The following is a 15,597-nucleotide window of genomic DNA, read 5'->3' as shown; positions in this document are numbered from 1 at the left end:
GCACTGGGCCCAGGCAGCCTTCCCTTTAATGCATGCAAATGAAGGGCATAAATTTCTGCTTACTTAACTTCACAAATGTTAACAAGCTCATAAAAAATAAGTTATTCTTCCTGAGCTCACAGCACCCTTCGTTTGTTTAATTTTGTTTCTCCTCCCTCCCAGCCTCCTCTGCGAGAGAGCAAGGCCAAGTGGGTCTGTCTGCCTTCCCTCTCTCCACCGAGCCAGAGGGAAAACCCCAGGTGAGGAACCAGGAGGCCCAGGGGCGAGCCCTGCTCCCTCCCCCTGGCTGTGTGACCTTGGGCTCTGACTTAACCTCTCTGGTTTAATTGCCTCACCTACAGAAAAGGAATTGCACTTGCATGCTGCCTTCCTCGGGGTTAGTGTGAGGATCAAACAAGATAATCCCAGTAAAGTGCTTAGCTCCTTTGGGCACAGTTCAAGCCCTCAATAAACGTTGGCCCTTGTTATTATGTAAAGGAGAGTTAAATACCCCCCGCCCAACCCCCAATTAATCCATTTGTAGAGTTTTCCTCTGGGGCAGCTGACAGCTCCAAATACAGCCTGGGGATCAGGTCTGTTGGCCAGCTCAGTGTTGGATACAAACCCCAGTGCGATGCTGTTGGGCAGACCCTGAGCTTGGCTTTTACTACAGGCCCCACCACACCCTATTGCCTTACTGGGACCAGATGCACACCTTCAAGTGACCTGGCCTCTGTGGGGACGTGAGTCTGCAGGCCCTAGTTTAATCCCTCAAAGTTGGTCTAACTGATACATCATTAGGCCCAGCTGACAGATAAGGAAACTGAGGCTCACAGGAGGGCAGCCCACAGTAAGAGTCCAGTCACCAGTCCTCGCCCATCTTCTCTCCTGAGCCTCTGCCCCACCATGCCAGCTAGAGAGATGCCTCCTTGGCACATGAAAAAGCAAATGGCCCATTAACCATCAGCCAAGTAGTTGGAGAGACAGCGCTTGGCCTCCAGGGGCTCAGCGTGTTCTGGGACCAGGTGGGGAGCTGAGCAGGAGCCAGGACCTGTCCTGGGCCTCGTCCCAGCCCAGTGACGGACATGCCAAGCCAGGGTGGCACTCCTGTGTGCCAAGCCCAGCAGAGCCCAGTGCAGGGGACTCCAAAAGATGGGAGACAGGGGTGAGAGCTGGCACGTCCCCTCAGGTCCCCTCTATATCCTCCACCTTGCGGGCACCTCCAGGAATGGCCCTGGCCAGAAGCTGTACCTCGTTTGCAGTGGCACAAGGAGCCATGGAGTGGTTACCACAGACTAGGACTTCCATGGCTCACCGGGTGGGTGTGGTTGTGCCCATTTTCAGACAAGGAATTGGAAACACAGAGAAGCTAAGCAATTTGCCCAGGACCACACAGGAAGAAACGGAGCAAGTGCAGAGACCAAGGCGCGAGGAGGCAGCACACACTCCTGCCTACTGGCGTCCAGGGGAGACCTCGGAGGGACGCGGGCTCAGAGGGTAAGAGGAACAAGACTGGGATGGAGGAGGAGGACGCAGGCAGCCCCATCATTGCTGTCCACTGTAGAGGCCGGTCCCTCTAAAGCTCCCATCACTGCACGCCCCTCGCTAGCCTCCTGCTTTCTCAGGCTCAGGCCACTCCATTCTTCCTCTCCCAGTCTCAAAACGCGCCCCCGTACCTCTCCCCAGGCAGGTGCTGAACAAAGTGTGGCTCCCAGCGGTCCAGGGCCTTGCCCACGGGGCGAGTTGGGGACTCAAACCTAGCTCCCGGACATCCTCATCCTCTCCTTCCAGAAACCACCAGCTGCAGCAGGGGGAAGGGGAGGGGCCAGGGCCTTGATGGGCGGGGCCATGAGAGGCAGGGGTGGGGCCTGGTTGGTGGGGGCGGGCTGAGAGAAAAGGCTAGATCGCGGTCCGGTCCTGGTTGCCCTGGCAACAGGACTAATTAATTCCAACTCGGGCTCCATCTGCGCCTCGGCTGGATGGGCGGTTTGGGCTCGCGGGTGTTTGTTTTGAAGGAAGGGGAGAGAAGGGGGAGGAGCTGGGAGGCTGTGAGGGGAGGGGGCGGCGGGCTGGCGAGGGGCCGACGTAGCATCCACACCCCCAACAGGAAGAGGCAGGCTGGGCCCCCAGAGACCATCACGGACCTCCTCGTCCGGCGGAGGCGGCTCATCGAAGCCCCAACTGCGCCTGGCACAGTCAGCGGGCAGCAGTGCCCGTGGTGTGTACACACGTGCGCACACATATGCACGCACGGAGGAGAACACGGGCTCCACAGGGAGAGAGACTTGGGTCCAGATGCCAGCTCAGCTTTCTGAGTCTCAGCTTCCCCATCTGCAAAATGGGCAGCACCGCTGGCCTCAAAGGGCTCTTAGGAATATCAGAGGGAGGTCCCCAGTGCAGGGGCACCCGAGGGGTCTCCTCTGTCCTCTATTTGCTGAGGGTGATCTTGGTCAAGGACACAGAACCAGAGGGTGGCACTTTTGAGGAGCTGATGGTGGTGTGGGAGAGGGAGATGGAGACCCCAGGCTCCGCCAAGTCCCAGTGGGTCTCAGAAGCTAGTGTAAGGATTCCGGATCTTAGCCCAAGGGCGGTGGGGAGCCAGTGACATGCTGGGGAGTTCATGCCAATGACAGCAGGGTACAGAATAAACTGGAGGGAGCAGGGCGATGGCTCGGGCCGTGGTAGTGATTGGATGAGGTAGACAGGCAATGGAGGATGTGCGAGCAGGGCTCAGTGATCTACCAGGATGAGGACAGGAGACCCGGGGTGGAGTTCAGAAATGACTCCAGGGTCCAGGTGGGTGTCAGAGATGGTAGTGCCCACCCTGGAACAGGAGCCGCAGAGGAGGAGCAGATGGGCCCCGGGGGAGGAGGAGAGAGGGAGAGTCAGCATGGGTGGGACAAGTTGAGTTGTAGGAGCCAGAGGGACACCCAAAGGTCTTGTTTAGTGAGCAGGTGGCCATAGCAGATGCCCAACAGCCAGAGGCCGGGCACAGCGGAGACGGAGCCTGGCCATCCCATGCACACGGCTGCTAAGAGGAGGCGGGGGAGTGGAAGCATCGCCCCAGAGCAGGGGCTGAGGACCAGGCCGGGAGGGAGGGTCACCCCTCAGACGGGTGTGGCTGGGAGTGGATGCCCCACATGGCAGCACTTGGAACCAGACCACCTGAGCTCAAATCCCAGCTACCCCAACTGTGAGGTCCTGAGCAAGTAACTTCCTCTCTGAACCTCACTTCCCATCTGTAAAATGGAAGCAAAAGCAATACCTCCCCCAGAGGTTTTTATGAAGAGGGCTGTCCCCCTGGAACCTCCAGGGTGTATCCTGGAGATGTAGGCTCTCCAGGGACCTGTTCTTTCAGGGCCGGGGGTCAGGCCACTAGCCTTTGTTGAGCACCTACTATGCACCAGGTATCTCACCTGTGTTATAGACCATACAGAGTGGTGATCAAGGAGGAAGGGCCTGGAGTCAGATGGCCCCAGGCTGAATCCTGGGTCCCCTACTTATTGCCTGGGACTGGGGGAGGGCCCTCGCCTCCCTCAACCTTGGCTTCTGCGCATGTGAAGCGGGGATCATGCGGGCACCCACCCATGGCTCTCAGGATTACTGTGGGCATGAAATATGAAAACATGTGAAGCATTTGAAACCTACCTAGCACACAGCAAGCACTAAATCAATCATCATGTCACTACCACCGCTGTCGTCACGGCTCCTCCAATAACCCAAGCAGGCAGAGGTAGCCATTGCCGTGTGACCAATGAAAAGGACAAAGGCCCCTCCAGCCCTCGCGTCCAGGGCCTGGATTGGCTACCATCACCGGCTTCCCCGCTCCCTCCAGGACAGGGTCTGGGTCTGAGCCCTGCCCTGGCCACTCCAAGCTGTGTGACCTTGGGCAGGTCACCTCAGCTCTCTCCTGAGCCTTAGGTTCTTCCCCTAAAAAAACGAGGAGTCCCCTCCCTTCACCACTGTCTGAGGACAGAGCAAGGCAATACACAAAAGGTATCCGGCCTAGGGGCTGCCCATAGTAGGTGCTCATAATAGTTATTAGGATCAGGGACTGGATGTGAAGACCTGAAGGGACAAATGAATGCAGACAAGCTCTCACAGTGGGGTCTTGGGTGAGATGCCCTCCCTGAGCCACACAAGCACACCCCAGAGGGCTGCAGCCTGGGGTCCCTGTCCCTCTACTCACTCCCCTACACTCCTCCACCCAGGCCCCAGACTGTGCCACATCTATGCTCACCTCCCACCCTGCCAGCTCCTGCAGCAAACACATAGCCACGTGTGCCCCCTCCCAACCCTGTGACCAACTGGGCAGCCCCTCCCCTTCCCCCTGCTCTGCATCTGCTCAATTAGGGAAACTAGGGAGCCAGGGAAACAAAGACTTAATTTCTGAGCTAATCAGCCTGCCTCATGCTAATTACCATCCTCCCAGGCAGTATGGCAGACTTCCTGGGGGAGGCAGAGGGGGAGGCCGGTCCCTGGGAATGATACCCCCTTCCCCCAAAGCCTGAGCCATTTGCCAACAATGCAAAAGCAGGATGAGACGGTGGGGGACCAGGAGGCTTGGGCAGGTAGGATTTCTGGGTGCACGTGGCCAGAAGCAGGGGACACAGCAGGAAATGTGCCTGAGGGGTGTCCCCTGCACTAGCCCCACCCTCCCAGGGTTCCCTTCCAAGGCTCCTGCCCTATTTCGGGGCAGACTCAGGCTGGGGGGAGGCCCCAGAACAGGTGCCCAGTAGGTGTCCAGCCTACGGCTTTGGCAGACAGAGGGACAGATGGACATTTTTAGGCTAGAAAGTTGAGCAATGATCAGAGCGAAGCTTTTGGATCACAGCATAGCGTGTGTGTGTGTGTGTGTGTGTGTGTGTGTGTGTGTGTTGTGTTGTGTATGAGTGCACAAACAAGAGGGCTCGGGAATGGGAGCCAGGAGGCCTGGGTTCAGTTCCCTGCTCAGACCTGGGCAAGTCCCTGCCCCCCTGCAATTCAGACTGACCTCACCATGAGAGAGTTGGAGGGGATGATGTCTAAGGTCACCTCTCCTTCAACAAATGCTTGCTGAGCACCTACTATGCACACACCAGGCTCTGTGCTCACAGGCTCAGCTGTGAACAGACAGGCAAGTCCCTGTCCTGATGGCTTCCTGGTGGTGGACGAGCCAGGGAATCAACCCATAACCCAGGCGGCGGAGCAGAGGATGGAGAAAGGCAGCGCAGAGCATCGACCCTGCAGGGTGTGGGCCCGTGTGGCTGGGACGAAGCTACTGTAGGCAGGGCTCGTCACTGCATGTTCTAGAAAAGGTCCCGCCCAGCAGTGAAACTTCAGATCATCAGAATTCACTGTGGGCCCCAGTGCAAATCTCTTCCCCTCTCTGGGCCTCAGTTTCCCCATTTGCAACCATGCAAAAGCAGGATGAGATGGTCTCCCAGGTTCATCTCAGCCCCCACAGGCAAGGATTCTCAGTTGTTTCTCCATCATGGGGGTGTGTGACACCAGGATGCTGAGGTACAAGAAAGCATGCGTGTACACACACACACACACACACACACACACACACACACACACACAGCTGATCATGTCCCAATCCCGAGCCCCGCTGCACAATAGACACACCAGATGGACAGGTATGCATACCTTCAGCCCGTCCTCTCCTGATCCCAGGTTCTCAGGGTGCATGCTCACCTCCACTGGCAGAGGGCACCCCCCCTTAAACTGCCTCCCTCTCACCCTATCATGGAATCATCATAGCTACCCCCCACCTGGAGTGCCTACTGTGTGCTCAGTGCCCCCATGCCTCATTGCACCAAATTCTCACAACAGCTCTGACAGGTGAGTACTGTTACCCTGTTGTACATATGGGGAAACTGAGGCTCAGATAGGTCGGGTGTCTTTCTCAGTAGATGATAAGCTAGGGACTTCAATCCAACCTGATCCCAAGCTGCCACACCTACCATGTACCAGGACCACCTTCCTGGCCCAGGGGGCCTGGCCGGCCCAGGCCCTGCCCAAGCCGCTCTCCATGGATTACCAAGGGCACTCAACACAGCAAGGTGGTTAGGAAGGTGCCTGTGAACCAATGACCCAGGTTCAAATCCTGGTCTCACCACTGACTCGCTGTGTGACCAAGGGCAGGATCCTTAGCCTCTCTTTGCCTCAGTTTCCCCATCTGTAAAATGGAGGTAATGCTATTTTGTTGGGTTGTTGTGAGGATTTAATTTCTGTAAAGTTCTTAGAATAGTGTCAAGCCCAGGGTGGGTGTTACTTAGGTGTCATTAAAGTCGTTAAATAAACGGAATAAACGATTCCCTTTGATTATATGGGCAGTCTGAGAATTGGGGTCCATAGAGGGTAAGGGGCAGAGATGGATTCGAACCCTGGACCCAGGACACAACAGGGAACATGCCAAGGAGGGGACCCCTCCCCAAGGTGGATCAGGATAGCCCCCCTGTGCCCGAGGGGAGATGTTTGGGTTGTGGAGTCAGGGGCGCTCCGCAAAGGGCCGAGGTGAATGCCACCGGCGTAAACACAGGTGGCGTACGCATGCTTCCAGGGCCGCCTGTGACGGGAGGGGCAGCAGCACATCCTCTACTTTATATACAGAGAGCACGTGGCAAGCCTCAGTCAGAAGACAGGTGTATACATTCCTTTACATGTACCCTCTCCAACACACAGCAAACGCACGAGTCACCCAGGACACACACACACACACACACACACACACACACACACACACACACGCGCGCGCGCGCAGCTTTTGTCCATCCACCTCCTCATGGGGCTGAGGAAGGGGCACCCAGGCTGCTGGGAACAGATGGGGCAGGCCAGAGAGATGGAGGGAGATGGAGACGGAGAGGGAGCCACGGACAGAGTGAGAGACACCCGCAGGGTAAGAAAGCTGCCTCAGGCTCCAGGCGGGGGGGGGGGGGGGGGAGGGGGTTGGGGGGGAGCTGGCTCAGAAACAGCCGCTTCATGGCCCAGGCAACATGGAAAGTGAAAGTGCCCCAGCCAACAACGGCTGGACCCGGGTTCTACCCTCAGCCTGGCCACTCTCTGCTGTGTGACCCTGGGTCAGTGCCTCTCTGGGCATCGCCTGCCAGTGAGTGTGGCAAGTGGATGGAGACCCTACAGCTCTGACCCTTCAGCTCGAGGTCCTGGCTCCCCATAGAGGCCTGACTCCCACTTCTCCCAAGTCCCTCAATGTCTACAGCGGCCCTGCAGACCCAGATGGTCCCTAAGGACAGTCCCCCCACCCGGCACCCTGAGCTTCCCCTGAAGCCAGGACAGAATGTCCGGATCGGCCGCCATCTCAGCCAGGCCAGCCACCCAGTCCCCAAAGCCCCTCCCCTGCCAGCAACCCAGCACTGAGGCAGACAGGGGAGAGCAGGGCAGGGACAGGAGTCAGCAGGCACCCAGCGCGTGCCTGTGAAGAGGATGGATGCTGCCTCCTGCATCGTCTCACTGCATCCTCATAACGGCCCTGGATCCCATTGCTCAGATGAGACACTGAGGTTCACACAGTGATCTGCTCAGAGCCACGCAGCCTTCGAGGGGATGAATGAGCTGGGATGTAACCCACGCTGCCTACTCCAAAACTTACCAGCTCATTGCAAATCTTGTTCAGCAGGCACTGGGGAGAGTGGGAGGAACCAGAGAGGCAGACACAGCCACATTTTCTGGGCCAGTATCCCAGGCCTCGGGACTCCATAGGCCACAGCCTGTCCCCAGCAGCCTGAGAAGTGGTGGCTGGGAGGGCCGTTAAAGCCCTGCCTAGCTGCTCCCACCACAGCAAACCCAACAGGTAGCTAGCATTTATTGGGCACTCACTGTATGTCAGGCACAGCGCTAAGCGCTTTCTAGTGTCAACCTTAGGAGGTAGGTACTATTGTTATTCCCATTTTACAGATGAGGATACTGAGGCGCACCGTGTCTGTTGTGGGTAGAATCAGGAGTTAAACCCAGGCCCGGGCCCAAGTGCTTGACTACTGCGTCATCCACTCGCAGCCCCAGGAGTCTCTCCACTCTGACTCACCACCCCAAGCCAGCACCCCAGTGTCTGGCACACGCAGGAAAACCTCACTCCTTAAGCCTCTGTTGAGCTCCTGAGCCACCGTCACTGGGGCACCCACTCTCCTCTGCCCACCCCTCTGTGTGGCCCATCTCCTCCCAGGATGCTTGCGGGCCTTGGTGAACCCCCGCATCGGCCCTTGAGGCCCAGCCCTGGGTGCCAGGGGTAAGCTCTGACTTCCCATAGACCTCAGACTGTGGCCTCAAGGACAGAAGCTGGGTCTCACAGCAAGTTGGAGGAAGGCAGGAGCCTATGGCCCTTGTCTCCACCTCACAGCTCCCTTTTGCACCTGGAAAGATTGCAGCTGGGCTAGAGCTGTGGCCCAGGGTGGAGGAGGGGCGGGGGAATGGTTTTGGGCAGCTTCTAGAACTCCTGCATGGTCTTACCAACCATGCAGTCCCTGGCAGCCCTGTGGGCCTACTGTGTACAGGTACTTCTCTCTCCAACCCTCCCTCCAGGAGCCGGGCAGTGCCCAGGCAATGTCCCCGTTTCACAGATGAGCAAATTGAGGTTCAGGTGCATGTAACTACTCAGCATTGGGATCTAACCCACCATGCCTTACTTCCAACCACAGAACAGTCCCTCCTGTAGTCCCTGCCTTGAATCCAACCCCTTCCCAGGCCTCAGGGACTGCCTCTTCCAGGAAGTCTTCCCAGAACTCAGGGAGCCTCCACTCAGTGGGACTCTCCTCTCCTACATTCAGAGGGCAGATTGAGCACCTAAAACCCACAGTGCCTCCACCCTCAGACTAGGGCTCCTGGGAGTGGAGGCTCTATCCCCCCTCAGATGGGGACTCCCTGAAGTCAGGGCTGTGTCCCCCTCAGACAAGCATCCTGATGGCATGGTTAGGCCCCCGACTCCCCTAAGACTAGGGCTCCCTGAGGGCAGGGTCATCATGCTCTCCTTCCTTCAGACTAGAAAGTCATGGGGGCAAGATTCTTACCCCCTCCTCCTGCCCTTCCACCCACACAGCCCCCCAACCTGGGGTACAAGACTCTGCCCCCAGACCACAAAAACAGGACCCCAGACCGTGCCCAGCCCCCTCCTCTCCTCCTGGAGGTCCTCCAGGCCTAGTCCGTACCAGGCAGGCTACCCTGCCCCCCAGGCCTGGCCATGAATCCCACCTCTGTTGGGCACCACAGACCCCCCTTTCTCCTCCCCAAACAAATGGGGTCTTGAGCAAGACACTGGAACCACCACGCACAACGCCAGATCTATTCCCTGGCCTCGCGTGGCTGCCAGCAGTGGGGGGGCAGGGGGGTGGGGAGGCATCCAGGCTGGGGAAAGCAATCTATTCATCCCACAGCCCCTCGAGGTCCAGCCTCTAAAATTGAGGCCACTCTGAACTCCATCCTGGGACCCACAGCCCGCTCTCTGGGTAACCCCAGAGCACACCCATCCCAGGAGCCTCACTGTCCCTCCTCTCTCCGGTCACACACAGGCAGAGCCTGAGCCTAGGTCCAATCCCTGCTCTGTTCTCTACACAGGATTTCCCCAAACCTGAGTATGGCATTTGTCAAAAGGCTTTAATAACCCCTACTCTGCAGGGGCCGCTGTGACTGTGAAGGGGTTAAGGACGGGAATGTCCCTAGCACATAGTGGATACTGTTACAATCAGTTTCCTTCTCCTCTTTGATCTCTCTTTCTCTTTTGGGGGGGATGGAGGGGGCTAGCAGGGCAGAAAATGGCTTGTCCCAAGCACTTAAAATGTCCCCTATTCAGAAGTCAAAATCTCAGATCCCTCAGGCGTGGGCAGTGGGGCCTTCCAGGACTGGGGTGATTCAGCAAAGGCTGTTTTTCCACCTTGGGGAGGCGGGGGAGGGTAGGGAGGGACTTGGAGCCAAGCCTGCAAATCAAAGCTCAAAGTCCACTGCCTCTCAGAAGCCCGCCAAGATTATTAAGCCAGCCAAGACATTACCCCCACTTTGCAGGCAAGTACACTGAGAGCCAGAGTGGTTAAGTAATTTACCTAAGGTCACACAGCTAGTGAACTGATTTGACAGTTCAGGCTGCTACCAGAAGCTCTTCCTTATGGCAGGAACCTTTCCTACTGAAGAGGTGTTCTGTGGTTTTGTCTGTGTTCAAAAGATAGTCCAAACTCCAGCCTGAAAGGCCAGGCTTCCAGCTGGGTGGTGTCGTGCAGCAGAAAAAAACGGTTGACCTGGAGCCAGGCCAACCTGGGATCAAATGCTAGCCCTGCCACCTACTTCCAGCTGTGTGTCCGCAGGCAATTTACAAGCCTCCCGTGCCCCGCATTCCTCATGTATAGAATGGGATGCATTCGCTAAATACATATTTATTGAACATCTACTATGTGCCGGGCCCCATTCAAGGCACTTGGGATCGAGTAGGGAACAAGACAGAAAAAACTGCTTCCCTCATGGAGCTGAAAACCTACCACGGTGGGTGGGTGCGTAACAAGCAAATAAACAAAATAGCATCTGGTTGTGTCAGGGACTAAAGGAAAACAGGAGAAGGCCCAGATCAAGCAGAGTGGTCAGGGAGGACCTCCTGGAGGAGGCAATAATGAACCGAACAGGAGACAGCCAGGCAACGGCGCCCAGGAAGCAGCAATGAGCAAAGAAGGAACAGCAACTCCTGCAAAAGGAACAGCAAGTGTAAAGGCTGGAAAATCAGAGGAGACCCAGAGGACGTAGGAAAACGCCTGGCACACAGCAGATGGCCCATAAAGAGCAGCTGTTGGTATGATTGCTCTAAGACCTCAAGCTCCTTGCGCCTTGCTTTCTTCTTCTGGAAAATTGGATACTGTGCAGGTTCAAGGGACGCCTGGGTCCCTTCCGCAAATATGAATGCATTTAAAGTCACGCTCGCTCCATTGCTTTTCCTCCCATTTTGCAGGAGGGGAAACTGACCCTCCCAACACCCCACAGACCGTAAATGGCAACATGAGGATGTGAACCTGAGTCCTATAATCCCAAACCCTATGCCCCTGCCGGCCTTCTGTGGTCTCACTGTACACAGAGCACTCGCTACGTCTCCCCATCCCACCCCAAGACAGCGCTCACTGCTAAACGTCTCTTCTTGGGATGAACTGAGGTCTGTGCCTGGTTGGTCCACCTCTGCCCTTTGGGGCCGCTCAGGATAGCCCTCTCCCCTCTTCGCTAGCTCAGCCTGAAATGTGAAGCAGTCTGGTGGGTTAGGAAGAACAGCCATGGCCCAGGAAGCACCTCCTAGGCCCCAGGCCCTGTGCACTAACTTTATTCCCTGCCTGAGGTGAGGTAGGCATTCTTATCATCCCCATTGTACAGATGAAGAAACTGAGGCCTAGAATGGCAAAGAAATGTGCCCATGGCTACCCACCTAGAAAGTAGCAGAGTCAGGATCTGAACCAGATCTTTGTCACTCAAAAGACAGCCATCCATCACTCCCCAAGGCCCTCAAACGCCCCTCTTTGGGCAGCCTTTCCGTCCTTGCCTGGCCTGGCCCCTGGTGGCGTCAAGGAGGCTGAAGGGACTGACTTTCCCTGAATCTGTTACTCCCAAGGCACCACCACGCTGTGTGCTGTGAAGAAAGCCAGAGGGCGGGGGCTCAGGCATGAGCGAGGGGACAAGGCCCACTGGGCTAAAGCGCACACACAGGGCCCCGGAGCAAGCAGGGGGGAACATGGGACAGGATCCAGTCACACCTGTGCCCATCCTGGCTCCGCCACCAAGGTGCTGCGTGACCATCACGAGGCCCCCCCCTCTCCTGCCCCGCTTCCTGCTACCACGAGGTCAGCCCAACACCTCACCACTCGAGGGTCACGGGGAAAGGGCACACACACGAAGGCAGGTCTCTGATGAGAAGGCACTGCTATCCTCACCCCCAGGGCATGTCAGAAAATCATTTCAAATTCCGTTTCAAAAGGAATGTTGATAGTGGTGGTCACTTACTGAGAGTCTGTTAAGTGCGAGGAACCACACCAGCGGCATCACATACTTTATCCCAAGTGACAGCAACCTCGAGAGGCATGTACATCTCCATTTCACATATGGGGAAACTGAGGCACGGGGTTTTACAGCTGTACCTGCTAGAGCCAGATGGCTCTGCATGGGAGGGTAGTGGAGGCTCCTGGGGGGAGATGAGGCCTGGTGAGCTGGACATTTGGGGAGGCAGGTGCCCCAGGGTCAAATCCCAGCCCCAGCGTGTGCCCACTGCGTGACCTCGGGCAAGTCGCCTCCCCTATGATACCTCAAAGGCAGGCACAACAAGTGTGAAGGATGGGAAGGCAGTCCTCTGGGGGCAGGACAGAGGATGCATCCAGATGGGGACTTGTACGTTCAAAGGCCCGGAGGAGGGAGGGCTCCAGGAGGCAGAGGGAGGAGAAGTTGGCCACAGAAGTGAGAGGAAAGGACAGACAGAGGGGGCCTTGGGAGGAGGGACACTGGCGGTGCAACAGGGTCCCGTCTGGCCACAGGACAGGCAGGATGAGCACTGGATGTGGGGACACAACTCAGACCACCCACTGTGCCCCACTTCAGCCCACGTCAGCCTGTGTCCACCACACCACGGCACGGCAGCAGCCCCTCCCCTGTCACACCCCCACTGTCCTCCTGGAGCCCCCGTCACCCCTCCCATCCCCGCACAAGCCCCTCCAGAGCCCCAGCCCCAGCCCTTCCCTGAGGACCTCAACACCTCAGCAGCCACAGCCCCCCACGTGGGGACCATCACAGCTTAGAGACGCAGCTCCCTCTCCTTAGCAACCACCAACACCCAGGCCAGCCTGCAAGCCTCCTCCCCGGTCTCCTCCTCTCTCCATGGAGACCACAATGCCACAGAGGCGGGTCCCTCTCCACGTCACTCAGCAACCGACAGGACAACAGCTCCCTCCACGTGGCCACCACCAACACAGCCTCAGTGACAGCCACAGCCTCAGCCTCTCCTCTCGGGGCAGCCACCAGCCCCAGCCAGGACAGAAGGGCTCCTGCAGGCCTGCCCGCCGGCCCTGGCCCATTAGTGGAAGCCTGCTCTCCCTGCCGCCTCAACACACAAGCCGCTGGATCAGGCCAGGTACTGCTTCCGCCCAGCGTTTCCCCTGCTCCCAACTCACTCCCAGCCCCTCAGGCTGCCCTTCTCTATAACAGAAAGGCCCCACCTGAGGGAGAAGAGACCATGTTCTCCCAGGCTGGCCCAGGAAGCCAGCCCCTCACCCCCTCCAGGTGCACAGATGCCCCAGCCGGCTGGGCTGCAGGCAGGCCTGCTCAGCGTCTCAGCTGGGAGAAGAGGCAGGAGTGGGGGGGTGTCTGAGCCAGCAGCCAGCAGCGGCTTCCTCCCCAGCCTCCCAGTGGACCAGTCCCAGCCCCCAGAAGGCCTGCCACTCTACCAGCTGCCTCATGGGCCCTGTGGAAGGGACGCTGAGGAGGGGCGGGTTGGGGTGCCCGCAGCTGGGGGCAGGGCTGGGCAAGGCAGGAAGGGACAGACAGTGGGCAGAGGCTGGCCCACATCACGGGTTGGCAAGGCCAGGTCATGTGAGCCGGGCTCACCTCCATCCACACTCACACGCTCGGGAAGGACCTTGTCCTTACCAGCCGTCTGCGGGCAGAGGGGGCCCCTGTGGCCAGCCGGGCTCTGTTCCTGGCCTGGTCTCAGGGCGGTCCCCGCAGCAGCAGTGGTGGCAGCAGCGGTGGCAGCGGGTCTCAGGTCCTGGCCCAGCTCAGGCAGCAGCAGCTCCTCACCCAAGTCCTCTCCTGTGGAGGCGAAGGGAGAGGGAGGGGGGAGGGAGAGGAGAGGCGGGGAGAAGGAGAGGGAGGGGACAGCAGGAGGGAGGGAGGGAGGAGGGAAAAATGCTGAAGTCTTGAAGGGTACACTCACTTCTTTCTTAGGTTTCCCATGGCAACCGAATATACCACAAATGAATATCAGTGTGAGAGAGAGGGAGGAGAAAGAGGGAGGGAATGGAGGGAGATGGAGGCAGAGATGGAGAGAGATCGAGGCAGGAGATGAGGAGATGGGGGCAGGGAGATGGAGAAGAAGGATGGGGCAAGAGAGATGGAGGGAAAGGGCCTCCAGGCCCAGATGGAGAGCTGGGGGCTCCCCACCAACCCCACTGGATTCAGAGGCACGGGAGGGGCCAGAGGCCACAGGACTTCTTTCAATCCCGCCATGGCCTCTTGGGCAGGAGGAGCAAGCAACAGATGGATAGATGTTCTGAGAGCCACAGGGCCCTCACACACACACACCCCATCCTCTCCACCCCATGTCCTCCACTGCCTGCTGGGCCCCAAGTCATAGCCCCAGCCCCACACCTCACTCAGTCATGGACACACACCCAGGTGGGAATGGCCACCCACACTGCCCTGATGCCCACACACAGCCTTCCCCTCTCATGCCCAACCACGCCACCCTTCTGCTGGTCACACCAACAGCAACACGGCCCACTCCCCTCTGCTACAGGAAACAGGCACCCTCTCCCAGCGCACATCTCTGATTCAGAACTCTGCAAGGCCCTGCACCCCCTCCCCGCGTGCCCATAGCCTGTGCCCCACTTCCCACCATATGTGCTCACACACCCTAAGAGCAACATACCTGCTCGACCTCCACCTGCACAGGCTCACTCGCAGACAGACGTGCCTGGCGGGACCGTCCCTCCATCTGTGCACACACGTGCACACCATGCACTCACCCCCTTCCCTTGGAGGCCCCCCTCTCGGTCTGGCCCTGCACCCCCACCAGCCCAGATGGTCCTCCTGGTCCTCCCCATCAGGCAGACGCTCACACCTGGGCCCCTTGACATAGCCATTCCCAAACAAATGGAGGCCCACCGGAGCTGGCAGCCAGCAGCAACAGCACAGAAACACAGGCCCCCTGCGCGTCTCAACTCCGTTACAACTACCCAGAGGCAGAAAAAAAAAAAAAAAAGCAGCAGGCTTGCTCCGGGAAAGGGCTCCCGGGCCCAGGAGGGTCACTGCTCCCCCTCCCGCCCCAGCTGTAAGGCTCACACTTGACCCTGAGCCCAGTGGCCAGCAGGGACAGGACAGCACCCCAAGTCGCACACATACCCTCACACACAGCCTGCACCCACAGGACACCAGGACAGCAACCAACACACCAGACTTTCACACTCCCTCAGACACACGTGGGTACACAGCCCCCAATTCACTGTACACAGCTGCCCGCAGAGGGGGCCCACCTCAACACACAGACCCACACAGGTGCGCCTACATGCCTGGAACATGCACAGACACACGGTAACACATGGAAACAAAGTGGACCACCCCCCACACACAGCTTTCACCATAGACACCCACACAAACCTGTCGTTGGGCACAGGGGTCCCCTAACAGCTCAGGGGTCAACACATCCAGGCCCCAAACATGGTGACCTACTCCCCGCCCTCCAGCACGCACGTGGCCACACCTGCACACCCGCACAGTCCTCCCAGGTCAGTTCCAGCGGCGTCCCCTCCCCCCCATGCCGTCCACACCCACCTGACACACACATCCTCGCCAGCAGCTCCGCGGGCCCTCGCCGCGATCGCCCCCTGTCCGCGGGCAGGCCAGGACCCGCCAGTCCCCCGCCCTGCGCCCGCGGGTTTACGATCCCGCGCACCGCGCCGA

The 15,597-nt window shown here is 58.5% G+C and overlaps 1 protein-coding gene across 1 annotated transcript in view; it reads right to left on the bottom strand.

Moving 5' to 3' along the window:
• The window catches only part of ELFN2 (extracellular leucine rich repeat and fibronectin type III domain containing 2), a 39,985-nt gene extending 26,261 nt beyond the window's left edge, over nucleotides 1–13,724 (bottom strand). The window contains exon 1 of the mRNA XM_059681612.1: nucleotides 13,567–13,724. The gene's annotated coding sequence lies outside the window, so the exon portion shown is untranslated. The remainder of the gene's footprint in view (nucleotides 1–13,566) is intronic.
• Nucleotides 13,725–15,597: the final 1,873 nt, after the last annotated feature.

This window comes from Myotis daubentonii, chromosome 2 (assembly GCF_963259705.1).
Source record: "Myotis daubentonii chromosome 2, mMyoDau2.1, whole genome shotgun sequence".
NCBI classification, from domain to species: Eukaryota; Metazoa; Chordata; class Mammalia; order Chiroptera; family Vespertilionidae; genus Myotis; species Myotis daubentonii.
The sequence above is the reverse complement of the archived record's forward strand: the minus strand, read 5'-3'. Positions and strand labels throughout refer to the sequence as shown.